The sequence below is a fragment of the Dendrobates tinctorius genome, unplaced genomic scaffold (assembly GCF_039654945.1).
Source record: "Dendrobates tinctorius isolate UK_male_01 unplaced genomic scaffold, ASM3965494v1 ptg000223l, whole genome shotgun sequence".
Lineage (NCBI taxonomy): Eukaryota > Metazoa > Chordata > Amphibia > Anura > Dendrobatidae > Dendrobates > Dendrobates tinctorius.
The window spans coordinates 7,992,591-8,014,270 of record NW_027361890.1 but is presented as its reverse complement, the minus strand read 5'-3'; the positions used below and the strand labels follow the sequence as shown (position 1 = coordinate 8,014,270).

The window sequence follows — 21,680 nt, the reverse complement described above, 5'->3', positions numbered from 1 at the left end:
AACATAGCAATAAAAACAATCAGAATTCACTTGCTGTTCAATTTCCACATAACCTTCATTATACAATTCATGTGCCAAGCCACGGAATTCCTCAGCACCTTTAAGTAATTCATCATCAGTCAACCTCCCTTTATTTTTTATTTATTCGTCCCATAGAGTAAGCTGTAGCCTCCCACCCTTAGGAAATCCCAAAATTGAAAATATTTTTCCTGCATTCCTGACAGATTTCTTTCCTTGTCTTTGAATCATAAGACTAACAGTATCTGATCCTTCACACAATTCCAAATTTTTCTTTTTCTTCCACAGAAACATAATTCTCTCCATTAGAGCTAAATACCCTTACTTCAATTGTGCACAATACTGGAGCGGCCGTCTCCATTTGTTCCACCGGGTCAACCGCCACTGGGAAACACAAAAGTCAACGCGGTACTCAGTGAAAGGAGGAGGGCGTCTCAGACTATCCCTCCGGACACCTCTGGTTATATATATATATCTATCTATATATACCTGAGTTACGTATCCTACCCATCTTCGATCACATGACCACGCCTGATTACTAACAATGATCAGGAATTCAGGATATTTTGACTATAAAGAGAGTCACAATCACTGGTCAGTCCGGGGTGTCTGCCCCTTATGAGGTACGGTTCGAGCACTAGGCCCCCAACGGGACTGCACCTCTATATGATTCCACCAATGAATCACCCCACCAGGGGACAAACCTCAGATCCTCTTTGCAGCAACAAGCACAGGAAAACCACACCAACGGTCAGTCTGAACAGTATAACTGCCCACTTACCATGGTTGTCGTGGGGGATGATCAGTCCCAATTTTCCAGCACCTGTGTCCGCTCCGAGGGTCCTTTGTCTTGTTGTCCTCCGGGGGGCAGAGGCGTCCCTGTTCGGGGGGCCCACGTTGCGTGCCAAGCTGTCAGGGTAGCTATTTAGGGAGGGCTAAATTAACCCTTCACGGTTGAGCCAGTGATGTCCAAATTATTCTAGTGTTGCTAGCAACTCAAATGACCACACGGAGACTGGGGTCTCTGTACGGGAGGATCGAGACAGATCACTAAGCCCCTTTATTTTAGTCACATCTTTTATAATCTTTTGCTTAATTATGCAAGGTTCTCAAGTACCAATAGCATCATTTCACTTTATAAGCCAATAATATTGCAAGAAAACCGGAAACTACATATATGTCCGTATCCAAATAGAAAGTAGTATAATGGCATATTCTTCAGAGTTTTACACCCCCCACCTCCCTTATCTTTGTACCTGATGAGAACAGTCTGGTTTCATGCCAGCCCTTGCCAATTAAAAAAATTTATCTTACAGCAACAAAAATGAAGAAATGAAACCTTCAGAGAATGGACAAAAAGAAACTTCAGCTCTGATTTTAACCCTTCACAACGGTGCAACTATTAGTCATGCCAAAACCCTACCGGCAGCAGGTACTGGACCTGGCCCACGGACATGTGATGGGAGGTCACCTGGGAGTCCAGAAAACACCGAAAGGATATTACACTGTTTTGTTTGGCCAGGCATGCATCACGATATTTGTGTATATTGTGAGCCTTGTCCTGACTGCCAAGCCTCTGTGCCTAAGCCCCGGTTCTGTAGCCCTTTGATACCCCTACCCATTATTGAGGTCCCGTTTGAGAGGATTGGGATGGATTTAGTTTGGCCCCTTCCACGGTCTGCACGTGGACACCAACATATCCTCGTCCTCTTGGATTATGCCACTCGTTACCCGGAGGCCATCCCTTTGCGTAACACGGCCACCAAGACGATTGCCAAGGAACTGGTGCATGTGTTTAGTCGGGTCGGTATACCAAAACAGATACTCACCGACAAGGGGACTCCCTTTATGTCCAGGGTAATGAAGGAGCTCTGCCGGTTGTTACAAATCGAATTGTTACGCACATCTGTGTATCACCCTCAAACAGACGGGTTGGTCGAACGGTTCAATAAAACTCTGAAGCAGATGCTGAGAAAGGCGATAGACAAGGATGGGAAGAACTGGGACTATTTACTTCTGTATTTGCTTTTTGCCATCAGGGAAGTGCCCCAGTCTTCCACGGGATTCTCGCCTTTCGAGTTATTGTACGCCTGACGTCCTCACAGACTGTTAGACGTCGCCAAAGAAACCTGAGAGGGTCAGGTCACTCCGTTTAAAACGGTGATAGATCACGTATCCCAAATGTAGGACCGTATTGCGGCTGTTATGCCTATCGTCAAAGAACACATGATGCAGGCTCAAGGAGCCCAAAAAAGAATCTATGATAGGGGCGCCAAGATCCGTACGTTTGCACCTGGAGATAGGGTGTTGATCCTGGTCCCCACGGTGGACAGTTAATTCCTAGCAAAGTGGCAGGGCCCCTTTGAGATTAAGGAAAGAGTTGGTGAAGTAAACTACAAAGTATACCAGGCAGGTAAATGGAAACCTGAACAGGTTTATCATGTAAATCTGATAAAACCCTGGAAAGATCGGTCTGCCTTGTCAGCGGAGCTGGCCCGTCCCGTCTGCTCGCATACCGTACCGGAGGTACGGGTTGCAGAGACTCTCGGAGCAGCAAAAGACTGAGGTCAGACAGTTTCTACTTCACAACCAAAAGTTTTTCTCAGAAAAACCCGGGCAGACTACGCTACATATAGTATATATGTACTATGTATGTAGCATGCAGTATGTATGTAGCATGCATGTAGTATGTATGTATGTAGTATGCATGTAGCATGTTTTTTTTTTTTTTTACATTTAACACATTAGCCGGATGATGGGACTACTACTGTCCCATCATTGGCTAATGTGTCAATCACTGTCATGGTAGCAGGCATCGCCCGATGGGACTTGTAGTCCCATCGGACGATGCCTGCACGGACCCCCGGACATCAGCGCAGCCCCCCGGCAGGCCGGCACAGCCCCCCGGCAGGCCGGTACAGACCCCCACAGGGTGCACAGCCCCCCCGGCAGGCCGGTACAGACCCCGGGCAGTCCGCACAGCCCACCGGCAGGCCGGCACAGCCCCCCGGCAGGCCGGCAGAGACCCCCCGGAAGGCCCGTACAGACCCCCGAGAGGCTGTACAAGGGCAGGAAAGGGTTTTTCCAATTCCGATACCGGAAGTCTCATAGACTTGAATGGGACTTCCGGTATCGGCATCGGCGATACCGATACTTTTTTTAAAGATCGGCCGATCCATTCCGATCCGATATTTTGAAGTATCGGACGGTATCGCTCAACTCTAATTGTCACCCAAAATATAACTTTTATCGCCCTATGTGCGCTCTATTTCCTTAATCACAAAAGTTTATAACGCAGAGCCGTGAAAATAAAATATCATTTTTTTTCCACAAAAATGATTTTTTTAGCCCCAATTTTTTATTTTCCCAAGGGTAACAGGAGAAATTAGACCCCCAAAGTTGGTGTGCAATTTGTCCTGAGTACGCTGATGCCCCATATGTTGGGGTATACCACTGTTTGGGCACACATCTGGGCTCGGAAAGGAGGGAGCACCATTTGACTTTTTGAATGCAAAATTGGCTGGAATCATTGGTGGCGCCATGTTGCGTTTGGAGGCCCCCTGATGTGGCTAAATAGTGGAAACCCCTCAATTCTAGCTCCAACCCTAATCCCAACACACAACTAACCCTAATCCCAACCCTAACCACAACCCTATCCCTAGTCCTAACCCTAATCCTAACCCCAATTCTAGCCCTAATTCCAACCCTAACCCTAATTCCAACCCTAACCTTAATTCTATCCCTATCCCTAATGGAAAAATGAAAATAAATACATTTTCTTTAATTTTATTTCCATAAGGGGGTGACAAAGGGGGGGGTTATTTACTATTTATTTTGATCACTGTGATAGGGTTTATCACAGTGATCAAAATGTACGTTGACTGAATGAATGAATGAAATCTGCTGGCCGGCAGATCTCGGCGGGCGCACTGCGCATGCACCCGCCATTTTCCAACCAGAAGAAGATGGCGACGCCAATGGAGGGAGACAATGTGGGCCGAGGACCACCGAGAGATACCGGGGGGATCGGGGACCCCATTTCTCTCTCCTCTGATGTGCGATCACATCAGAGGAGAGAGAAATTAAATGGCACAACGGACTTTTCTTTGTGTGGTTGCCATTATATGGTTAATAACGGCGATTGCAAAAGCGGGGTTGGTAAAACCGACCCGCATCATGTTCTCTGGGGTCTCGGCTACCCCCGGCAGTCAAGACCCCGGGGAAAATCCAACTCTAGGGGGCGTTATACACTTTTTCCACAGCGCCATTATTTAACGACACTGTGGTTTAAGTACCCTTAACTACCGCCATTAAAAGACGTATCAGCGGTTGTTAAGGGGTTAAAAAGATGAGAGAGGCCTGTAATTGACATCAAAAGTAGAGCACAACTATGAGAGTCAAAATGAGAAAACAAATCCAGAAACTCACCTTGTCTGATTTGGCAAGATTTGTTTTTCAAATTATGGTGGAAAATAAGTATTTGCTCACCTAAGAACATGCAAGATTTCTGGCTCTCACAGACCTGTAACTTCTTCTTTAAGAGGCTCCTCTGTCCTCCACTCATTATCTGTAGTATTGGCACCTGTTTGAACTTGTTATCAGTATAAAAGACACCTGTCCATAACCTCAAACAGTCACACTCCAAACTCCACTATGGTGAAGACCAAAGAGCTGTCGAAGGACACCAGAAACAAAATTGCAGCCCTGCACCAGGCTGGGAAGACTGAATCAGCAATAGGCATTCAGCATGGTGTGATGAAATCAAATGTGGGAGCAATAATAAGAAAATGGAAGACATACCAGACCACTGATAATATCACTCAATCTGGGGCTCCACGCAAACTCTCACCCCGTGGGGTCAAAATGACCACAAGATGGGGAGCAAAAATCCCAGAACCACACGGGGGGACCTAGTGAATGACCTGCATAGAGCTGGGACCACCGTAAGAAAGGCTACCATCAGTAACACACTATGCCACCAGGGACTCAGATCCTGCAGTGCCAGGCGAGTCCCTCTGCTTAAGCCAGTACATGTCCGGGCCCATCTGAAGTTTGCTAGAGAGCAAAGAGTGGGCAGCACGGTGGCTCAGTGAATAGCACTGCAGTCTTGCAGCGCTGGAGTACTGGGTTTGAATCCGACCAAGGACAACATCTGCAAGGAGATTGTATGTTCTCCCCGTGTTTGCGTGGGTTTCCTCCTGGTACTCCAGTTTCCTCCCACATTCCAAAGACATACTGATAGGGAATTTAGATTGTGAGCCCCATCAGGGACAGTGATGATAATGTGTGCAAACTGTAAAGCGCTGTGGAATATGTTAACGCTATATAAAAAAATTAAAAAAAAAAATAAAAATTTGGATTATCCAGAAGAGCATTGGGAAAATATCATATGTTCTGATGAAACCAAAGTAGAACTGTTTGGGAGAAACAAAACTCATCATGTTTGAAGGAGACAGAATGCTGAGTTGCATCCAAAGAACACCATACCTACTGTGAATCATGGGTGTGGCAACATCATGCTTTGGGGCTGTTTCTCTGCAAAGGGACCAGATTTTGAGTGCAAACCTCCTTCCATCAGCAAGAGCATTGAAGATGAAACATGGATACGTCTTTCAGCATGATAATGATCCCAAGCACACCACCAGAGCAATGAAGGAGTGGCTTTGTTAGAAGCATATGAAGGTCCTGGAGTGGCCTAGCCAGTCTCCAGATCTCAACCCCATAGAAAACCTTTGGAGGGATTTGAAAATCTGTGTTGCCCAGCGACAGGCCCAAAACATCACTGCATGGAGGAATGGACCAACATACCACCAACAGTGTGTGCCAACCTTATGAAGACTTACAGAAAACATTTGACCTCTGTCATTGCCAACAAAGGATATATAACAATATATTGAGATGAACTTTTGTTAATGACCAAATACTTATTTTACACCATAATTTGAAAAATAACTCTTGCCAAATCAGACAAGTGATTTTCTTTATTTATTTTCTCATTTTGACTCTCATAGTTGTGGTCTAGCTATAATGTCAATTACAGGCTTCTCTCATCTTTTTAAGTGGGAAAATTTGCACAATTGATGGCTGACTAAATACTTTTTTTTCCCCACTGTATACAGTATGTGCCTGCTGGATGAACCGTTGATTTGCTGTGATACCTTTGTGTCCAAACGAGGCTGTTTTGGTTTTGAATCTCTTGAACTTTTATGATAGTAATAAAACTGCACGTTTGGACTAAACCGCATTGCCTGTGTGAACGCTACATAATGTCTACCTGAGAGCATGAATCCCCACAATATGGACTTCATTAGCTTTATCTACTGAATTCTTTTTCTTTCCTGCCTCGTCTTGGTAAAATCATTTGCTTTTTTGTCACGTTGTGTTCATTTTTCTTCTTCTTCCTTCTCTTGCTATTTATTATATATTCTCTTCCTATTATGTGCATACTTATATTTACCCTTTTCTAGCTCAATCTTCTCAAGAGACCCTTAGAGCCCTTACTGAGATTCTTGACCTTACTGTGGTATATGTCTGGTCGGCACTCTTCTCTCCTGTAATAAGGCTCTGGTTCCTGCTAGCGACCATCTCTCTAATTTCTTTTTGTCTTACCTTAAAAAAAAAATACTGTCCTGTCTGACGATTCTGCTCTGAACCTAACCTTCTCAGTCAATCATTTTTTCTGTGGCTCTTCATGCCCCTGAAGCTTAGTATTTGCAAGCTCTACCAGTGTTACCATTTTCAGCTATTTCTGTTCTTACTCAGTGACCCCATTTTCTGCCTTTAGAGTTCTGTAGAGCTTTACATTTTCTTGTATTTTGCAGCCTTTCTGTAAAGTTCCAATCCTTAGCTAAATTCTCTCTCATTATAGCTTTTCTATGTCAACCTAATGTCTTAAATCTTAGATTTAGATTTTCCATTTTATCAAATATTTTAGATGACTGTCAGATATGCCAGCCTATTAAATCTAAGCATACTGTACATGCTTAAATCACCCAAGCATATATGTTTTATGTCCACATAGACCATAATAGAGAGAGCAGTTAGACACTTTCATGACTCTGCCTTAGGGGTTACATCAATTTACAATAAATTTCCAATTAATCATTATTTTCCTCAAGATCAGTTGACCTAGCTATACATAGAGCACCAACATTGCTCCCCCTCCTATTCTAATTACACCCCTATCATACAACCTGTTTCAGCTTATTGCAGGGTTTATATAACTTTTCCAATGTTTACTTCTGTTTTGCTGATCCTGTTTTCCTTCTGTTTAATTATTTAGGACTCCCTTTGCCACATCGCATATACTTATTCCAAATGCAAATGATAACACATTGGTTGAAAAAGATGTCAGCTGGGTAATACCAGATATTGCCATTTTTTCATAGGACCATACTTCTTTATAAAGCCATCTTTGCTGGTTAGGTTAGCACAGATCTGGCCCATTTAAGATGGCCTAAGGCATGAGATAAGCTGAAGGTCAAGCTGATCATATGGATAAAACATTTTCAACCTTAAAGAGATCCTTTCGCTCAATTCATGCTGCCCAAACAATGGGCATAATGAGTCAGAATCTGACTGCATGATTGCTGGAGTGTTTTAGAAAAAAACATAGTTTGAAGATCTGTCTGGGGACTGTAAGGAGAGACTTAACTAGTCCAGCACCACTCACAGCCGGGATCTTCCCATACCACTTTAGCTGATTAACAGGTCTCTCGCATGTCTGTACATAGCAAAGACCTGTCAATCACCTAGACCGGGACTAGAAAAGCCAGCCAGTTGAGTTTGGAGACTAGTCTCATCGTTCCCTATGAGCTACCGCTAGATTTCAAACAGTTTTCTCTTTAGATGCTCTTTAGATGCTATCACAATTAAAAATATACTTGCCTTTAATCAGACAGCCAGGCTCTGATTCATGCTGCCCATGGTTTTGGCAGTATGAATCACTGACAGGTTCCCTTTAACTCTCTCATAAACATGCATGGTCAACTTACACCAGCGGAAAAAATAGAATCGGAAAAGTAGAAATCTAGGCCTTTGAATCTCTCTTTACTTTTTCTGTCTCCCTATGAACAATCACCATGCAGCAACCTTTAGACATTACTTGCTAATGGATTGAAATCAGATGAAAAAGTGCTTGATATGTGCAGTTCTGGGAAACACTTGGCCACTTGCAGGGGCAGAGCTATCAATATTTTTGAGTGAAACGATTCAGAACTTTTATTTTATTCATTGGCTTGAAGTCTAGTGGGCAGTCTTATCAATTATTGACTGTCTTCCGTGTATAAGTGTGAATACAGCGCAAACTGTCAATCAGTGCGTAAGTCCGCCCATTGGGCTCCTAAAACCAAAATGAAGTAGAATTTAAATGAGAAAGTATTACAGCTGAATCTTTTTTCTTACTTACACATCATTGTTCTCAGATTCTTATGCTCTATAATATGCTGGCTACTGGAGGCTCAGTGGTTAGCTCTACAGCCTTGCAGCGCTGGAGTCCTGGGTTCAAATCCCACCAAGGACAACATCTGCAAAGAGTTTGTATGGGTTTCCTCCAGGTTCTCCGGTATCCTCCCACACTCCAAAGACATACTGCCAAAGACATACTGATAGGGGACAGTCCCTGTGTCTGTAAAGCATTGCGAAATTAATGGTGCTATATAAATGAGTAAAATAAATATTCACTGTGGTAGGTCATCTTTAATGCCTTCTATATATATTGGAAAATAAACTTAATATACCAGTACTTTTCCTCAACTGGAAAATAACAAAACCAAGACCTCAATGATTTTGTGTTGGAGAAAGGCTGACAACATTCTTTCTTTGGTACCAGGAGTAAAAATAATTTTTGAGGTGCATATACAGGGTGGGCCATTTATATGGATACATCTAAATAAAATAGGAATAGGAATTGGTGACCCAGATGAATTTGCAGAATGGGCAAAACAAAAACTGGAACAGAACCCTTAGTTTACACAGAACGTTATGTTCAGTAATGATGCCAACTTTTTTGGGTGGGCCATTTATATGGGTACACCTAAATAAAATGGGAATGGTGATAGTTTTCTTGTGTAGGGTGTCTTGCATTGAAATCTGCTGCAATGACCGGGGTTCTGCGATCACCAGACATCAACACAATTTCTATCCGCTCCTCACGTGTTAACCTCTGGGACATGTTAATGGCTGCAAACAAAGAGAAACTTGTAAATAACTCATGAAAGAATAAAGATACATTAAAGCCAAGCACACCATTGTTTTTCTTGTGAAATTCTCAATAAGTGATGTATCACATGACCCTCTTCCCATTGAAAAAATAAAGTTGAATCCAAAATGGCCAACTTCAAAATGGCCGCCATAGTCACCACCCATCTTGACAAGTTTTCCCCCTCCCATATACTAATGTGCCACAAACAGGAAGTTGATATCACCAACCATTCCCATTTTATTTAGGTGTATCCATATAAATGGCCCACCCTGTACAATATTATATATGCAGCAGCACAGCAAGTTATACATCTGTATCTTGTCAAATAGAATTCACTAATAATTTATTATGGAGAGAACAACAGACAATGATATTAAAGTAAGCAGCAGGAATATAAAAGTAATACAAAGTAATATGAGAAAGTGAGACTTTCTAAATCTTTATGTAAAGGATTATTGCCACTGTCATCATAGGGCCAACTTTTGGTATATCAGAGGAAATTAATTATTAAATATCCATGGAGAAATTTAACATTATGGAATTGGATGTTCTGATTGCATCTGCAAATAATATTTCTATACAGCTTCATTAAAAATAAAACACAAAGCAAATACTGAAATATTCCTGATAAAAATATTCTACCCGTTTGTGAGTATTGGTCCAATGTGGCACTATCTGGGGTTAGAGACTATACACTTACCAGATGCTTAGTGTGATCCACAGTGAGTAGAGTAGGAAGTAATTCACATAAGGACGCAGGATCAGGCCACACACAGAATTCGTTAGTAGTCAGGCCCACATCAGCACTAGGTAAATCTGGGCAGATGTCAGGGCCTGCTGGTTTGGAAACCCATGGTGATTTGGCTATACACTTTTCAGACTATGTTCATACTGTGGATTTAGTCACAGATCTGCAACGATTCCACAGACAGAATTCGCATGTGTAACTTACTGATTTTATTCTACTGCATTTACTAGGAATTAAAATCCAATAATTTAATGAGCTGTAGATTTGAAATCCACACCGTGCTTTCATTTTCTTGAGGATTTTTTTCCATAACGTGTGACTCAGATATTGAAAAACCCATTTATTTATTACTGTAAATTGCTGTGGATTTGCAGTATGGAATCCGCACAGCAAATCCACAACAAATCTGCGACGCCGACTTGTGAACTTGGCCTTACTGTTATAATGCTTACGGTGATGGCTAGACAGTACACCTAAAACTGGATAATTAACAACTCTTCCAGAATGTCTGGGAGACTGCTGGAAAAAGGGGCGACTTTTTTCTTACAAATCTCTGCATTTCTTTTATAGGGTCTGGGGAATTATAAAGCGGGTCATATATAAAATTTGTGATCTAAAAGTGCAGTAGGTTGGGAATCAATATAATTTTGTAGGTCATGAGGTGAAACCTTTTGCAGATTCAAACATTGCTTTTCATAATCTCATTGTTGTCCCTTATCAAAAGTTTGTAAATATTCTGTAAATATGTAGACACAAAAGGTATAGAATTGTGTACAATGTATATAGTCACTACTGTCAGCAGTACGGAGGGCGGAAGGAGGTGGGAGAGGAGGGGCCGCTTCTATTTTCCAAATGACATATCATTGCAGACTTTATTGGGTCCTTTGTCTTAGAACCTTGTCCTGGATTTAACCTGATGTACAGTCAACATCTTAAAAAGATAGAGGATGCCAGGTTTACACAAAAACATTTTCAATATTTATTAGTTGCTAATGTCCTTCTATAGTACCTGGCATTGTATGAAAGATCCTTAAAGTGATTGTCCAGGTTTATCATGAGAGTCTACAGTCATACTCTGTCACTGCAGACTTGGAAATTTTCACATTGTGCACATTGCGCGTTGTCAGGATACTCCGGAGCAAGTGGCACAAGTACACAATATGCATACTCCCAGCCACATTATGAATGCACAATATGTGGCCTTGCTCAATTCACTTGTATTGAATGAGGCTGCGCACATCTAGTTGGAAGGTGACTGGGAGCATGCATATCGCATACTTGTGGTCTCATGACCGCCTGTATTTGCTGCCGGCACCTGAGAATCCTCCCAGCATGTGCACACTGTACAGTTTCACAACTGTGAAAAACATGGACAACTACTTTAACCTTTTCTAGCTCCTGAGCCATTATCATTATCAGATTGGACAGTTGGTGCTTGATCACAGGATGCATTACAAGGGAAAGTTTTAATAATAAATATGACCATAGAATCATAAAATGTTAGAGCTGGAAGGGTTCTCCAGGTTCATCATGTTCAATACCCTGCTCAATGCAGGATTCAGTAAACCATCTCAGACAGATATCTGTCCATCCCCTGTTTGAAGACCAATAGATAAAACTCTAAAGCCCTCCATATACATTAGACCAGTGGTCCCCAACCTTTACCTTGAGAGCCACAGTGCACTCTAAGAAATGCTCATGAGCTAAAATCTAGTACATAGGTCAAAATAAGTTTGAATGTAGCTTAAGGCTGAATTAAGACATATGTATAACAAAGTCACACCGTGATTTTTCAGACTGACTGCTGGACTTCTGACCCGAATTCAATAGCCTCATATGCATATATATGACTGTTAAGTTCAGGTCAGAAGACCCGCAGTTAGTCCATAAATGGCAGTTTTAGACTGTGATATATAGATGCTTGAATGAGGCCTTTTGACAAATTCGTTAATCTGTGTTTTACAGTCCGAGCACGGACCATTATGCATAGAGTGACTGTGGGTTTCCTGAGTTTGACGGTCTCATATGGATATACATACCTCCCAACTATGAAAAATAAGAAAGAGGTACACATTCTACAGTGTGGCAATTTTTATTTTATGCCAAGTCATTAACCTAACCTCACCGTGGATCTTCAGTCTCTGCATACACTGAATGGTGAATGAATGGTGGAGGAGGGATCTGAGGGTTCCCTGCTCCACCGTTATATTCAGCAGTAACTGTCCTTAGATGACAGATAAAGCTGAAGTCAGAACATAGCCCCTACATACTACTTTGTCTGAAGTTGGAGACCGTGATGAGGAGTAATGTAATAGGGAGAAAGGGGGTTGATTTTTTTAAAAACTTTTTGTTTTTACTTTTGAGCGTATTTAATAGTCTCCCTAGAGTACTTGAGGCTGCTATCACCTGGTCGCCTGTGCTATACATAGCAGTGCTTCAGCACTGCTATGTATAGCAAAAATCACGATCTCCTATGAAGAAGGAAGATTGTAACAACATCTAAGGGGGTCTTCTGCTAAAGCCTCATGATGGCTGATTAAATCAGCCATCATGTGTAGGGAAAGATGCTGGCTCTGTGTGTGAGCCCGCCTTAAAGTCACGGAGCCAACATATGAGGTATCAGTACGTTATATGATGTATCAATACGCCATATGTTGGTGACAGGTTAATATAATGGGCTCATCCAACAGTCTAATGTGTATGAGGAAACTGGACAAATGATTGTTGGGGGAGTTAAGGATCCGACATTTCCAATTTCAGACAGCCAATCCTTCTGTTGTTCTGGAGATTAGACATATTTGGCAGCAGTTTTCTCATAGCGAAAGCAGGAGGAGGGTTTGGCCGAATGAGCGTTCCTATGTATGGGAAAGCCGGTCGAGATTGCTCCTGGTCAAACAATCATCTAATGTGTAACTCTATGCTCTAAAGCACATCAAACACTTAGATAGCTATAACCTGAACCCTCATACACCCCAAACCCCCATCCATGTGTATGCTCCACTCAGCATCTGTGTAAGTTCTTTATAGGGAGATAGAATTAAGCTACTGTCAGACACTTCTGGCTGAACCTTATCTCCCATAAGAACATGGCGATCGGGCATATTTAAATAGTAACAGACAGTCATTCTTCCCCTCAACATCTTATTAAAATTTAGGACAACCCCAATATACATTAGACAGACCACTAATTCCATCACATTGCATGAGATATGGTCTCTTGACCCTGGTGGCAATGTGCAGTAATGCCACTAATGCACCATAAAATACTCAACTTCCAACTTTTGATGAGCCTCACTCAGGGGCCTGGGAGAACGCTTTGTTCCCGAGCCACTGGTTGGAGAATACTGCATTATATGGTTAGCCCATTAGTTTCAATGGATACAGTATAATGCTCCATTTGTCTTTTAGTTATGCTTCAGGAAATGTATGACTTTCTTATAGATCCTATGATTGGTATCAGCTGATTCCTAGGGTGTCTTGTCCAATCTCCTTTAATGTTTATAATACAAGATCCAAAAAGACTTACACATATAGCATTAGAGTTTGTGACTAGGTGCAACTTTCAGACTACCATTGCCATTTTGCTATGACATTTCTTGCCCTTTTTTTCCAAAAATGTGTTCTAATGTTTTGCTTTATTTTACCTACTGATCTAATATGTACTTATAATGCTCAGTTGTAAATATTCACTATGGTATATGCTCACATAATCAGCTAACTAAATATTCCAAGAGTATGTAATATATCATATTATTGTTAGTAGATTGTGCGATACCATAGAAATATAGAATACATCTTATAACATCTTACAATCTGGTAAGAATAAGCTGATGAACACTTTCTGTTATTGATTCTCGCCCTTTTGCTCTTTGGACAATTTGCAATATCACGGCCGCACCAGATCTTTGGCTTTTCCTGCACATTTAATGCCACCAATTAAATGGCTCCCCATTAGGCTTGTTGTATTTTAGTCTTTATGTCTCCCCTTTCTGTGTTTTCTGTGTAAATCCCATGTCTCGTATTCATTGTCGGCGTAGGACTCCTCCATTTCTTGTCACTATTGTAACACAGGCTGCTTATTCTCTCATCCCATCTCTCTCTCCATTCTCTCTGGATTCCCACATCCAGGCAGCAGCCTTCCTCTCCCTCTCATTCAATCTTCTCTTTCATGTTTCCTACCTCCCTTCTTGCTCTCAACCTGCTCACTTTTTTCTATCCTGCAGGATAAAAGATAGAGTTTGCAGAGAGAGGAGAATCGGTGACAAGACAAAGATGGAAAAATCCATGGAACAGAGGTAGAGTGATAACAAGTAAAGAAGCACAATAAATAATGAATGGTAAAAGTCAGCATGCAGAGTAGTACTGGATTATACAATCATATTATTCTTGCTTTTATTGTGGAGTCATTGCGTTCTGCATGAAGGGTTACCTGTGGTGGACATGTAAATCTGAGAGGCAGGAGGAGGGCCTGGGAATTCTATGTCTTGATATTTAGAACAAGGTTATATCCCTTGATACATTCAACTAGAACATGGTCCAAAATTAAACATTGTCAGCTGCCTAATGGATGGATTCCAATATTAACATTTAATATCCTGAACAGTACATAATGCTGGTGGGTAATGTATCTCTAAATTTAAGTGCGGCAGTAATAAAGCAAAGTATGGATAGATTCACTGACGGCAAATCAAAGTGATCAGGGCCGGACTTACCATTGGCCCAACCAGTGCAGACACAGGGGGGCCCAAGAGGTAAGGGAGCACACTTTTACCTCCAAAGTAGGTACAAATGTGATTTATGATGAGCTATTGGACTGCAGAGGGCCCATATACTGTTCTCGCCCAGGGACCCTCTTCTGTCCACGTCCACTCCATGCCTCACTGCATATATGACTTAGAAGGAAGGGGTTTTTATAACTTGAGTCATAACTAGGCTTAAAGGGGTTATACACTTTAAGGAAAATTGACCTCAAACTGTGTAAAATATCTAATACAGTAATACCTTAGCTTATGAGTTTAATTTGTTCTGTGACCGAGCTCTTAACCCAATTTGCTCATATATCAAATTAAATTTCACCATTAAAATGAATTGAAACGCTATTAATCTGTTCCAGACACCCCAAAAAGACACCCATTTTGTTTGTTAGGTGTTTTTTTAAATAAAGTTAATTTTTCTTATTAATAACAGTAATGTACAGTATGAAAAACTATTAAACGTGTAATAAACTATTGTACTGTACTTTTTAAGTTTACCTACTGTATTTTTTTAAATTATTTTTTATACAGTAACATCACTTAATCATCTTCTTCGCCAACTTTTGCCTTTTTCGCTACACTTTCCTAGCTTTTATATATATATATATATATATATATATATAAAAAGATATTTACATATGGAGTCAGCACTATAAATCAGAAAATAATGTGCTCATAAATAAATAAAGCAAGGAGGCAAAGGGCCACATAAATATAGCAAATATTGAACCCTAAAGCCAACACTTCAAAGGGTCAGAAAGTGCACATAATAGTGTGGTATACTGTGCCTTGATACACATGTGAAATAATGTACTGCCACAGAGAAAATAGCATAAACCAAAAAAATAACCATTATCCTATGTATTCTCAAATACATGGAGCATGTTGTGCTGAAAATAAGAGTCCACCCCAGGAAAATGATTTGCAAGAAATGTGCAGCTGACAAGGCAACTCACTTTCTTAGGACCCATGGTAGCTTGCTCGTAACTCAGATCTTGGCTCGCATCATAAAGCAACAAATCAACTCGTGTCTCAGAAAATTCGTAATTCACACTCATTAGTCAAGATCTTACTGTACAACAAACTCGGGATGTAACACACTCTCCACTGGGTCCAGCTCCGGCACCTCACTGCTGCTCTAGTCTCAGTATTGTGGCTGCCGAGGTCACGTCAAGAAGACAACAGCAATCATCCTCCTACTCTAGCCAGTTACTGAGTCCTGGATATTGGAAAATGGGAAATAAATTCAAAATGAGGTGAAATTGTGAAAAAAAATCAATTCCACAATTTTGGGGGGGTTTACTTTTTACAGTGTTCATTGTGCTGTAAAAATAACTTAACAACGGGACTCTATAGGTCTGAACGATTATGGTGATACCAAACGTAAATTTGTATAGTTTTTTTTATTAAAGGTGCTTTGTGTCGACACATTTTGAGACCTGTAATATTTTCATTATTTTGTTAAAGGAGCTGCGTGAGGGCTTGTTTATTGCATGGCGAGCTGACATTTTTATTGATGCCATTTTGTGGGAGATACAGTGTTTTGATGGATTTTCATTACATTTTTTAGCTGACTTGCAAATACCAAAAAAACGCAACTCTGACATGTTAATCTTTTTTTTTGTCTTCACGGTGTTTAATGGTCAATTAATTTTATTTTTTGATAGATCAGACTTTTACAAATGCTGTAATATCACATATGTTTATTTAATGTCTTTATTTCCTTATTTCTAATGGGGGGAGAAGGGATTATTCAATATTTTGATTTTTTTATATTTTTAATATCTTGTATTTACTTAATTTTTAAGTTACCCAAGGGTACTAGAACCATTGATCATCTGATTACTTGTACTATATACTGCTATACCTCAGTATTGACATATAAAGTAAAAATCATAGTCTCATATGAACTCCAGCCATGGGCTTGTCTTCACAGATGCACCATCATGGAAGGCAGTGGTTCTTTGAGCATGACCCTGGCTGCCATGGTAAACCATCAGCACCCCACGTCAAATGGCACGCCTCCCAAACTCAAAGTTTTTAATGCCAATGTCAGAGGTTGACAATGACATTTAAGGGGTTAACAGCAGCACAACTCAATTCTGCTTGTTACTATTACAGCCAGAGCCTGTTGGTTATAATGTGGGCTCAGCTACTGAGCTTGAATCATGCATAGGGACCCGACATTGACCGTACTAATGCATCCCATGTTGGGAAGGGGTAAAGGCAGCTGCCATGGACACCTTTGAAGTATTTTTACAAATGATAGTGGTTACCTTTAATTGATAAAAGTTTCAGTTTACAATCATCATTCCATTTTCCAACTCCTGATATACATTTTTTCAGTCTGATCCAAGCTTCATATTCATTAAAAGGGGGTATCTGGAACTTTATAAAAAAACAAAAATGTACCTAAGCTATAACAGGCAGTTAATTGTAACTAGCCTGCTTGTTGTACACGGCGCCGTTCTTGCCCGGAAAAGAACGGTCAAAGACCACTCCTGCTGGGGATTCAGCTACCTCTGCTCTGGAGGCTTCTTTTCTGCTCTGCTCTGTCAACGGACTTCCGAAGTCATTCTGATTGACAGCCAGATCCCCGCTGCCTAATTGGGGGAGTCGGCAGTCAATTAGAATGACGCCGGAAATCCCGCCCCGTCAAGTCAGCAGAGGCTTCTGAATCCCCGGCAGGGGATGAACGGCGCCGTGCACAATAGGTAGGTAAGTTGCAATTACCTGCCTGTTAGTGTTTAGGCACATTTTTTGTTTTTCCAAAAAGTCCCAGATACTGTATACCCTTTAATGTAGCTGAATGTGAGGTCTATCTGTCTCCCAGTAATATAGGCTGGGTGTCATTTCTCTTCTATCCATACTGTTGTCTCTAATTATGAGATGATGGAGCAGGAGAGGGCAGCATCAGAGCTGAACAGGAGCTCTGGACAATTAACATTTTTACAAATTGTAAATCTTACAGAAACGCTATCTCAGCAAAAGACAACAAATACAAATTTAATAAAAAATACTATTTAGAAAGTTACTTACCTTTGTATTTAGGAAGCAAATGATTGATAAAAAAATATTCTGTGGAGAAGTGCATATAGGTTTTGAATATAATGTAATATTACTCTGAAAAAAAGAGTAAACTGTTAACATAGGTATTTATTACTTCTTCATTTAAAGAGAATTGTTTAATTGCTATGTTTTCCCTATAATAGTAACATGTGATCAGCCAGGCATATTGTAGGAGCCTCATATACAATACTACCAAGCTGAAATATACAGGTGCTTCTCACAAAATTAAAATATCATCAAAAAATTAATTTATTTCAGTTCTTCAATACAAAAAGGTGAAACTCATTATATAGAGTCATTACAAACAGAGTGATCTGTTGCAAGTGTTTATTTCTGTTAATGTTGATGATTATGGCTTACAGTCAATGAAAACCCAAAAGTCATTATCTCAGTAAACTAGAATAATTAACAAAAAACACCTGCAATGGCTTCCTGTCACGGTATTGTCACGGTATGTCTGGCTCTGCATGACGCGACACGACGATCGGTCGGTCACAAAACCACAAGACAGACAAGGGGACACCGGGGAAACAATTACAACGGTGGGCCGTAAGATAGGAAACGGGGAAGTGGACACCTCCTGCACTCCCTAAGGAAGAGCCCTGAATTCTCCCGTTCCCTATACAGGTTCTTTCAACCTGTTGCCGACCAGGATACCTCAATCCCTCACTTGCCCTGCACCTATCCCTTACTAGGGAACTGGCAAGTGCGGACACTGGTCCTCACCACTGTACTAGTAAAACACCAGGGAAAACAACAGACAGGGAAAAACAAACAACTTAGCTTTCTCTGCTGCCAATGCTCCTGAGGCAGCAGAGTACGGCACCCGGACACAGCTTCCAGCAGAAACACCAAGGCTCCAGATAAGCTGCAACAGTACTGCTCCAAATAGCTCCACTCTGCTCCAAGGTTGGTTAGTGAATGACCAGTATTACCAACAGGGAGCAGAAGCAGCCGATGACCTTTTATAGGAAGGAGGGGGGAGGTCACCACCAGCTGACTAATTAAACATGTAGCAACACCAGCGGCCACCAGGGGCAAAATCCCAGCAGCCGACCAACTACAGTTGTAGTAACACCAGCGGCCACCGGGGGCAAAACGCCATATTAACCCCCGAGGCCAGAAGGAAAAAGGTTCATATAAGAGAGTCCAGACTCTGCCACATATCCGAAAATGGATCGTGACAGTACCCCTCCTTCAATGAGGGGCCTCTGGACCCTCAGCACAGCATCTCACAGGAAAACCACCTACAGTGAGGACGCCTAAATCCACCAGAGTTCACTTCAGCAACTACCTGACTCTCAGGTTTATGGCAAACATGGGCAGAAGTAAGGTGCAATGTATGCTCTGGAGGCACCACAAATCTCCAGAGCGCCGACCTGGGGAATGAGTTGTGTATGGGCATTATTGGGGGTAGCTCCAGCTGGTAAGTCCCCGGGCCGAGGATGGCCAACACCCGATACGGCCTGATCACCCGAGAACTCCAGACCCCTGCAGCACACTTCCACCGGATATTTTTGGTGGACACCAATATGTACTCATTCACACACAGGTCCGGACCTGAACGTTTAATGCCACACACCCGTTTGCCATAAGATGGTGAACTCTTCACAGAACCGACAACAGAGGCGTCCCCCTGTGTCGTCACACTCACACCCCCACAATGCTCAGAAGGAGTCACCACCCTCCTCTGATCCCTCCTCTTACGAGGACTCTGCCTCTCAGGGTTGGCTAATGGTGAGGGTTGAGACTTACCCCTACTCCCTGGCAGCACCTCTGCTGCCCCCACTGGAGTTGAAGGGGATGGCTGTAGAAAGACGGCAGAGACAGTAGCCTCCAGGTAGCAGCCCTCACATGACTGATCCCAGCTGACTACTTCCCTAGACCGCCAATCTATGACCGAGTTTTGTTTTTCTAACCAAGGGAGGCCTAAAACGATAGGTGATGGTATTCCCCCAAGACTTAGCATGACAGGGACTCTACATGATAAGTCCCTATACGCAGATGTATATTTTCCACGACTTGGGTCAACCTCCCCTGGCTCAGAGGGACAGAATCAATGGCCTGGACACCTAGGGGTTTGGCTAGCATCCTACACCTCAGGCCATGAGTCTGGACAAAGTGAGTGTCCAACAGATTGACTCCCGCTCCACTGTCCACAAATACCGGTATGCCCTCAGGTACCCCGCCAACCACCACTTCTACTGACAAAGTACACTGAGAGGGAAAAATGGAGGAAATATACACTCCCTGGTTGCCTCCCTCCACACGACCAGGGGAACGCGGCTGCTTAGGTTCTACCGAAGATTTGGCGTGCGCTGGGCAGAGTTTTAAAAAATGACCTGTCTGCCCACAAAAAAAACATGCCCCCACACCACAGTGAATCGCAGGCAACCCACTTTTGAAATCCATTACTCCGATCTGCAGGGGTTCCTCCGTTAGCACTGGTGTGTCCTCCTCCCTAGCAAGGACTACAGGGGGCACATTTGGAGTATGCCTCTCTCTGAGGCATCTATCCACCCGGATGGCAAGGGACATGGCGGCCTCCAACGACCTGGGGGCGACGTACTGCACCAGAGTATCCTGCAATTTTGGGGACAGACCCTGCACAAAATGACTCCTAAGTGCAGGGTCATTCCACTGTGTGTCAGTAGCCCACCTCCTAAACTCTGAGCAGTACTCCTCAGCCTGTCGGCCCCCCTGCTTGATCTTACGGAGTCGGGATTCTGCCAGGGAGACGCCATCAGGATCTCCATACACCAGCGCCAATGCCACAAAAAAACTTGTCCACTGATCGTAGAGATGGTGAATCAACCAGCAGGGAGAAGGCCCAGGATTGGGGATCACCCTTAAGAAGGGACATAATGATTCCCACCCGTTGTTCCTTACTCCCTGATGAACGAGGACAGAGCCTGAACTATAACTTGCAGGCCTCCTGAAAAAACAAGAATTTCTCTCTCCCTCCAGCAAACCTGTCAGGGGGAAATATCTTGGGTTCTGGTTGGGCCTGCACCTGAACCAAGCCCCCAAACCCCACCAACTGCTGCAGCTACTGCAGCACCTCACCACGCAGCAGCCTAAGATAATCAATGAGGGACTGAAGCAGTTGGGCAAAGGCCTGTATTTGGGTCATGGCCTACCAGAAAAAATGGGTAGGTTGGTAATAATGTCACGGTATAGTCACGGAATATCTGGCTCTGCGTGACGCGACCCGACGATCAGTCGGTCACAAAACCACAATACAGACAAGAGGACACCAGGGAAACAATTACAATGGTCGGCCTTATGATAGGGAATGGGGAAGTGGACACCTCCTGCACTCCCTAAGGAAGAGCCTTGAACTCTCCTCACATTCCCTATACAGGTTCTTTCAACCTGTCGCTGACCAGGATACCTCAGTCCCTCACTTGCCCTGCACCTATCCCTTACTAGGGAACTGGCAAGTGCGGACACTGGTCCTCACCGCTGTACTAGTAAAACACCAGGGAAGACAACAGACAGGGAAAAAAAAACAATTTAGCTTTCTCTGCTGCCAATACTCCTGAGACAGCAGAGTACGGCACCCGGACACAGCTTCCAGCAGAAACACCAAGGCTCCAGATAAGCTGCAACAGCACTGCTCCAAATAGCTCCTCTCTGCTCCAAAGTTGGTTAGTGAATGACCAGTATTACCAACAGGGAGCAGCAGCAGCTGACGATCTTTTTTAAGAAGGAGGGGGGAGGTCACCACCTTCTGACTAATTAAACATGTAATAACACCAGCGGCGACCAGGGGCAAAAACCCAGCAGCCGACCAACTAACAAATATCCATATTAACCCCCGAGGCCAGAAGAAAAAAGGTTCATATAAGAGAGTCCAGACACCCTCCTTCAATGAGGGGCCTCTGGA

At 42.6% G+C, this 21,680-nt stretch overlaps 1 protein-coding gene across 1 annotated transcript in view; it reads left to right on the top strand.

Annotated features, from left to right (window-relative positions):
• The window catches only part of DLGAP4 (DLG associated protein 4), a 305,990-nt gene that overhangs the window by 77,119 nt on the left and 207,191 nt on the right, over window positions 1-21,680 (top strand). Inside the window, exon 2 of the mRNA XM_073555302.1 lies at window positions 14,192-14,263. The gene's annotated coding sequence lies outside the window, so the exon portion shown is untranslated. The remainder of the gene's footprint in view (window positions 1-14,191; window positions 14,264-21,680) is intronic.